The sequence below is a fragment of the Haplochromis burtoni genome, unplaced genomic scaffold (genome assembly GCF_018398535.1).
Source record: "Haplochromis burtoni strain Fernald_Lab_line unplaced genomic scaffold, NCSU_Asbu1 Contig_332, whole genome shotgun sequence".
Classification (NCBI taxonomy): domain Eukaryota; kingdom Metazoa; phylum Chordata; class Actinopteri; order Cichliformes; family Cichlidae; genus Haplochromis; species Haplochromis burtoni.
This window is the reverse complement of record NW_024582693.1, coordinates 49333-57719: the sequence shown is the minus strand read 5'-3', so window position 1 is coordinate 57719 and position 8387 is coordinate 49333.

The following is an 8387-nucleotide window of genomic DNA, read 5'->3' as shown; positions in this document are numbered from 1 at the left end:
CACTGACAGAGGCGAGGCTGCCGGACACTGGCGCCACCGGGCCCTCTGACCACCACCAGTTGGCAACAGGTGAAGTGTCTTGCCCAAGGACACAACGACCAAGACTGTCCAAGCCAGGGCTCGAACTTGCAACCTTCCGATTACAAGGCGAACTCCTAACTCTTGAGCCATGACCGCCCCTAAATATTAGTCCTGTGGTGTATTTGACTAAACTGGGAACTTTATATAATATCTATTATATAATATCTGTGTGGCAGGCAGGATATGGACATAAATGCAGGACAGGAGGCAGAACATCAACTCAAAAAGCAGCCTTAATGCTGAACTCTTCACTAACTGAGCAGGAGCAAAGAATTAAAAAGTAGGACTCTCTAGGGCAACATAAAGAGGAGGAAACACACAACTGTGAGCTGACGCTCAGACAATATACACACATGCCAGTTAATGAGAGCAGAGGAAACAGATGACACTAAATAGGAAAACAAGACAAAGAAAAAGCTGCAGTTGGTCACTCTGTACAGCTCCCAAGCTGATCTATTTATTTACTGAATTCATATCTTGCATTACTTCGCTATTGGATATAGGTTTGACTTTTATACATTGTCCTTTATCTTTCTTAATTCTTAGTTCTTCTTTACAGTAAGATGAGAGAGAAACAGTATTTCAGTTCTCCTGTATGTCCTGTACATGCAGAAAATTTACAATAAAAATCTTTGACTCTTGGCCCAAAGTTAACTCAAAACTACAGAAAACTCCATTTTTGCTTGTTTCTGCTTGCATATAATTACTAAGCCTTATATTTAGTGCTTAATCTGAATTATTAACTCTAAAAATTGTTCAGATTATCTCAGTTACTAACAACAGCACTGAGTAGTTATCATATCTCTTGATACGTGTGTGAAGTCTAAATCAAATCTCTTACTGTCCTAATCCTATCACATGTAGCACTCATACAGCAATTATTAACATCTACACATAAATAATTGAGCTGCGGCTCGTTTTTACTGTTATGTCACAGCTGTTAATATGGTTCATGTGCATTCATCATCCATGAAATGTTGAATTGCACAAAAAGCTCAAAAAGTCATCTGCTGCTCCGTGTCTCCTTCAGCTGTTGTATAGAGTGCAGGTGGAGGAGAGGGTTGTTCAACAACAGCATTTCAGGTAAAATGTTTTATTGCATGAGTTAACATCATGAATTAACCATAAATGTGAGCATGGCACATGTTCAGTTTATCTTAATCATTACATTTACACTAGCAGAATCTTTAAAGCTTACACCTAACTGTATTTTACAAACTGTAAATATCCTGTTTCCACATGAGGAAGGAAAGACGCGTCAGAGCTTCGTTCCAGTGAGCTCCCATGGAACTACATTTTGTCATTCTTTTTGTTTTTTATGTCAGGAGCTCTTTTATTAGCTGAGATGCTTTGTGAATACCTTTCATCCTTGCCAGGATTTGGTGCTAATCAACGTCATCATTCTAAGAACCTTCTTCAATTTACGTCACCAGGAGCTTCATTTAGAACTGTGAAGCTCTGAGGATACAGGAAAATATCTGCAGGAGAAAAAAGGTCCAGCAATTTGATGGTTAAAATCAAAATTCATTTCCAATTATCCTTTAACCTCAACCAGAGTCCACCCTCAAACCTAAAGTGAGGTTCAAACCCTCAAGCAAATCCTTAAAACGTCTTCCAAACAAAGCTGAAGTTCATATTGGGCCTCATAAAGATAGAAAAACAAACACATGCATGCTCTGAGCCATCTGATCGGCACAGTGACTTCCTGTCCTCTGCTGCCGCTGGACTCGGATGAAAACAGGCTCTTTTGTTTCCGACTGTTACAATAGTGGGAGCTCTGGTCATCACACTGGCTCCCAGCAAACAAAAGCAGACAAACACACCACACACTCAGGGTTGTTTGCTTTCCGACTAATGGCTAAACAAAACTGCTTGTCCATGAACACATAAGAAAGACCTTAAATTTGCTTAACAAGCCAAAAACAAATGTAGCTTTGAAGGATCAAAATCTGTAGTTTGGATTGGTCTTAAAATGACCACAAAAAACTGTGAAATTCACACTGAAGTTTGTTCTTCTAACAAATGAAGAGAAAAGAAATATTCCATGAAAATTTGGAAAATCTGGACATTTTTAGTAAAAGGTGTCTATACAATGAAGAGATAACTCCAGTATGCAGGACAAAACCCATATCTGAGAATATATACAGTGGACAGAGTTTGATTAGAGAACAGTGTTATGAACAGACACAACTTAGCTTGAGGTGTTTGAGTCAAAAGAATAATTTTTTGTAAGAATAAATGAGCATCTAACCATCAGCTCACCATCTTTACTTCATCTCCTATCTTGAAAAACTGAATCAATCTGCCAGATGTCATTCAACTTTCAAAAAGGGGAAGTAAAGTGCAAGAACTATTTTATATCATACGTTTATTAATATGAACAAAATAAAACAAAACAATTTAAAATACATATATTTCTTTATCGAAACAATCTGAAGAATATTTATTTGTTTGTGTGAAACTGTTGGACTGGGCCTAACTGCAGCTATAGCTTTGATGTTATGAACTCCCTCCATATAATGATAATTAACTCATAAGAGGCAGAGAAAGCTATTTCCTGCAAAGGCCTGATAATACTTAATAGTGCTGATTCAATGGGCTGATAATACCCGGTCGAGACAGTTTGGAGCCAGTTTCCTGCCAAAACACAGCTTCACTCTTTGAAGAGGAGCCAACCTGCACTCTGTCTGTAATGGTGTATCCATTGTAGAACGTTGTAGATAACGTTGCTAAATGAAGCCATATTATATCTTGCACTGAAGTGGAGATTGTTATACATGCATTCATTTTATCACGTTTAGACTACTGTAATTCACTGTTTACATGTCTTAGCAAAAACTCCCAGGTGCGTCTGCAGGTTGTTCAAAATGCTACCGCGAGGCTTCTGATCAAACTCCATTGGCTCCCCAATGAATTCGGATTCCATTTTAAGATTTCAGGTTCTATCTTTTAGAGTTCGTCATGGACAAGCACCAGCTTACATCATTGAACTATTACAGCTCAATGTCCCTAGCAGGTCCCTGAGGTCATGTGATCAGGGCCTTCTAGTTATACAAGGCTGAGAACTAAGGTAGACTGAGCTTTTGCCACTGTGGCCCCCAGACTGTGGAACTCTTTCCCTCTGAGCTTAAGATCTGTGGACTCAGTAGTCTCTTTTAAAACCTACCTTGGTATCTCTGTGTGAAGCACTTTGTGATCTTTTATTTAGAAAGGTGCTATATAAATACAATTTTACTTACTTACTAGTACTACTTACTACTTACTTACTACTACTTACTTCTCCAGCAACAACCACCAGTGATCCCTGCCCCACCCCACAGTAGCTCTAGACTGACTCTATGGTAGTTAAGACAGGACTGAATCATTGCTTCTAACCTTGTCAGTATCATGGCTGTATTTCTATTCACCTCTAAACTCATTTAAAGGACACACTTTTAAGTTTTCATGAAAAGCACCTCAGTCTTTTTGGCATAATAAACCTTTTCCTTCCTGGTAGGACATCTGTAATGGGACATTCAAACATACTAAAGGGTTGGGTGGGTACACAGGTCATAAGCTTTTTTTTCATGGTGAACAGTTCATGCTGGTCCTTTCTGGTTTGTTTGTGGACTTCAGAGCTTTTTGAGATTTACAACTTTATTTTGGCTTTTAGCTCCTGTTTTTGTTAGCTGGCGAGGTTCAGCTGCACCAAGGGTTTGATTTTTGGGCCTTGTTCTTTGCTTCCTTCATTTCTGCTGCAGAATAAAGCAACATCAAACTCTGTGATCACAATCCGCAGAGCTAAACTTCCGACTCAGGCTGGTGGTCTTCATTGAACAGAAACTGGAGTGTGTTTTTTTAAAAAAAAACAACAAACAAACAAAAAAAAAACTGGTTAATTGAAGGGAGATTACAAATATAATGTGTCAAAATCAGCAGTATTCAGTGATTACTGACTGTGTTGGAGAAACTGACCTGATGGTTGAATCTGTTTGTTTGTACCGAATAGAATCATCGGCCTCTCTGTGTAGACTTAGTGAGGTAACAGTTTCTCACCACTCAAAACTTGAGTGAGGAGTTACTGTTGGGTTTATTCCTTAAAATGGCTTTTAGATTCACTGACTGAGATCAGTCCAAACCCATCACTGTTCACGGAGTGCCCTGATTTTTAACTGATATCTAACGTGTGCCAGGTAAAGACACGTGTTGGATTTCCAAGAAGAGGAGGGTGAACCAGGCTGGTGTTCCTGCTCTCAGCTCAACTGCAGGTTTATCAGAGTTGGCAGAACGTTGCAGCATTTCCTTGTTTCTCTTTGGGAGTAGACAATGTGAGAGTGAGGACTCGTCTTCCTGCCTCTGACCACATTTTCTCAAATCACAGCACTATTGTCCTGAAAAGGAAGATGGTAATTAAAGCGAAGGTGGAGGGCACCGAGGTTCCTGCAGCTCGCCCTCTTTCATGTCTCTGTGTGGCTCTGTGTGCGTGTTTATAAATCTCTATAAGGACCCAGAGTGTGGCTTTAAAACCTGAATTCCCAAACCTTCCCAGTACTAAGAGTCGTGATGAAGTCTGAAGAACATTCTAACACTTTTCAAGGCTGTGATTATACTCTATCGTAGACATGATCATGGACCATTAGAGAAAAGTTTCCAGAACAATAAATCCTGTTATACTGATTAAAAAGTCGAAAAGAGCAGGCATACAAACATCCACATATGCTGAAAATGAAATGAAATGTCAATCAAATGCTACTGAACTTTTGGTCACAGTATATTCAAGGCCTGTGAGGTTCTCCTTGAGTTTATAACTTCTGGTAAAGATGCTGTCATCATCCTGGAGTTTGACCTAGTGTTTTGAGTCTTTGAGAACAGTTCATGATTTACTTTGGGTTCATGATTTCATTTATATTGTTTCATCTTTTGTATTCACTCTGGTTTTAGTTTGTTATCTATCTGTGTCCCCCGTCTTTTTGTATCTAGTTTCCTGTGTTTCCTGTGACACCACATTCATTTCTCTGTTTCCCTATCATATCTGTTCATGAATGTTACATTAGAGTCTCTCTCCTAGTCCTATCATGCCTGCCTCACACAGATCTTCCTTAGAGGAAGTTCTCAATTTGTCATATGTGTGCTCTTCATTGCTTAAATCCAATCAGGCAGTTTGTGTTGCCTTTGTTTGAGTGTGAGTGGGAAACGATTCACTCCACTACCAGTGCCTCTGGACCTCCAACTGTGGACTTCTTCCCTTTTTCAAAAGGTTTCATGGGACTCATTAAACAGGAAATAGTTTCATGTTTGATCCTGAAGCCTCGTTTTTTTTTCTATTCTCATGAGTATTTATTTAAGACCTGACTGCTGTCTCACTGTGGCTCTCTCACTTACATAAGAGAGCGTTTTGTTGAACAAACAGCAGCTTCTTTATCTTCATAGGAGCTGGAGCTGACCAATCGCACAGCTGGCTGCAGTGCCTGATGACATCACTGAGTCACATGTGTCATGTGTGTTTCCTGTAGGACATGTAACAAATATTAAAAACAAAACCTTTGACTTGGACAAGCTAATTTTTTTCATTTTTTCTTAGAATTTATCTGTAGAATTTTGAAATTAATTTAATTAGAACAAATTTGGCTACTCAGTGCTGGCCTTTCTCATTAAACAAAAATATTACAATAATTATTATTTTTTAAATTACAATAATTATGTTTATTATTGTTTATTTTATATTTGTCATTGTCAGTTTTTTCATCTATTATTGTGTTTTTTATTTCTATATTTATTTCATTTTTGGCTGTAACCTTATGTCAGGGCAAGAAATTGTTATGGAAATTTTAACAATAACCTGCAACACACCCAGTGAGCTTGATTTGAAGTGGGTTTAATCAACACATTGCAATGTGGAGAGAATCCCAGTGAAACACCAGCACCATCTCTGAATTGTGGCTACCGTCCTTACAACTTATATAGAGACACAGACAAAGAACATTCCACAAAATCTTACATGTTGGCCCCTCTCACGGGGGGGGGGGGGGGGGGGGGGGGGGCTATGCCTTCTCCCTCACAGAGATTATGACAGAAATTATGACCTTGTTTTCTGCTTGGCCGTCACCTAAGGATTTACATCCCTGATAAACTGGAGGAGTCTCACTATCTGTTGATGTCTCCCATTACAATGGCCTCACTGTGTTAACTTTCCACATGCATGTAAACTAGTGACAGGAGTGCTCTTATTATTACGTAAAGTGATAAAGTGATATTACTATAACTAATGTGATATAATTAAATATGTGATTAATATATGAGAAAAGAAACCTGCCACCACATTCCCACCCTTTGTGATACCACAATTAAGAATTAAAAATAATTTATTAAGAATTACATAAAAACATGGGGATTTCTTTTCTAACTACTGAACATAACATCAGCACAATTACATACTCAAAGAAATTCCATAATGTGCATCTTCCCTATAGTCAGAAGGAAAAAAAACAAATTCACACTTTATGGTCATCTTCGCTCCATCTGAGCCTCCACCCTTTCTTCAAAGGATTGCACTTATATCATAAAAGAAATCACAATATGAGACCATATACAGAAATGAAACAGCCTTCGTTGTTCATCTGCAAAAAAAAAAACAACCCTTCAACCTTAGTTACATCAAGCTGCTCTTTCATAAGAACCCGTTGTTTAGATAAGGAAGTCTTTCAGTGTGTGATATATTTTCCACTTTATCATTAAATCCATCAACCCATGTTTCCTAATTTATTAACTGTTTCTGTAAAAGACCCTCATCCCCAGTGTTATTGGGGATTGAGGCACACATGCCTCACCAAACATCACACACACTCCTTTGTGCCATTTGTTTTGCCCTGTCCAGATGTTTGCCATAAAGGACAGTGACTATATTTGTACCTATAGGTAAGTGAATACCACAAACATAAACTAACGTCAATCTTAGTGCTTCCCAAAGTCTGGGGTAAAACCCATAAGTAGCCATGAATTTCCACACAGCCAACATATATTAAACACTTCTGAGCTAAATTTACAACAGAAAGATCGATCTTTCCTCTCTATCTATGCAGTGTACTGTACTCTTTACTATTGTAGGGCAATCGACCCATTTAAACAGTGTAAACCCTCTCAAAGGCATTTACAATTAGCTTTACTGTCCCCACATCAGTGATTGGGGAAACCAAAACAACCACATTTAACTCCAGAAGAACAACCTCCTTCTTTAGGTGCTTCCAGCATGTTTGAGGCCTATCATGCCTCAATGAAATGTGATGAACCCAAAATCCTACTTTAGGGTGTCAAACAATGTGTCAAAGTTAAGTACACATGTCAAAGAACTCACAACTGTTGTTATTATGTTTACTCAGACAATGAGGACCTAATTCACTTACGCATCAGGAACTGACATGCTAGAAAATCAGTCTAGCTACCCTACAAAATATACACAAATAATTATTAGTTAGGTTGCAGTAAAACTTGCATGCTATAACTACTCCAGTCACTTCTACTCAGGCTCAGGACTCTAACAGAGTTTGTGATGTTCAGAGAGTCATGGTAAAATAAATGGCCTGCATTTGTATAGCGCTTTTCTAGTCCATAGGACCCCAAAGCGCTTAAGTCATGTAAATGAGTCATGTAAATGCATATCATTTATAAGATGATTAGAAACGTCACACCAATGACCACCTTAACTCAAAAACACACGGAACTAATTCAGGCACAACTGCCTGATTTTTTTTTTTAATAAGGTGTCATCTGCATTCATTCGCTGATCCCTCTTGGGTGACACAGAGTCTCACTCACTGAGTTGGAGCTTGGAACGCCGTTGTTGGAGGAGGGCGCTCTTTTCACCCCTCACCCTCCTGTTCCAATGCATCTTTATGGTTATTGCTGTGGTTCTGGAATCTTCTCATGATGACTAGTAGGGCCCCAAACCGCACGACCTTTGATGTCAACCACTGCCTGGGCTGTCAGCTACGCCATGAGTGTTTCCTATGCTCTTGCTCTTGACGAAGGCGGTCGCACTTTTCTCCTCTCCTCCTCTCCCTTAGCCTCTTGTGTCCTTGTCTAGTCTCATGTTTTTTTATATTACTTTTCCCTGGAACATTCTCTCACAGTCTGCTCTCTAAAACCTAAAAGAGGAATTATGGATGTGATCAACTGGTGCCTAAATGTAATTGACACCCCTTTCTCAACGAGAAATTTGGGCTTGGGTGAGCCTGAGTGCTGAAGATATCTACCTATTCAGAACCATGATAACAGGGTTCTGGCTGATCGGAGTTGGCTTGGCCCTGACTTATTGAAGAATTAAGAAAACG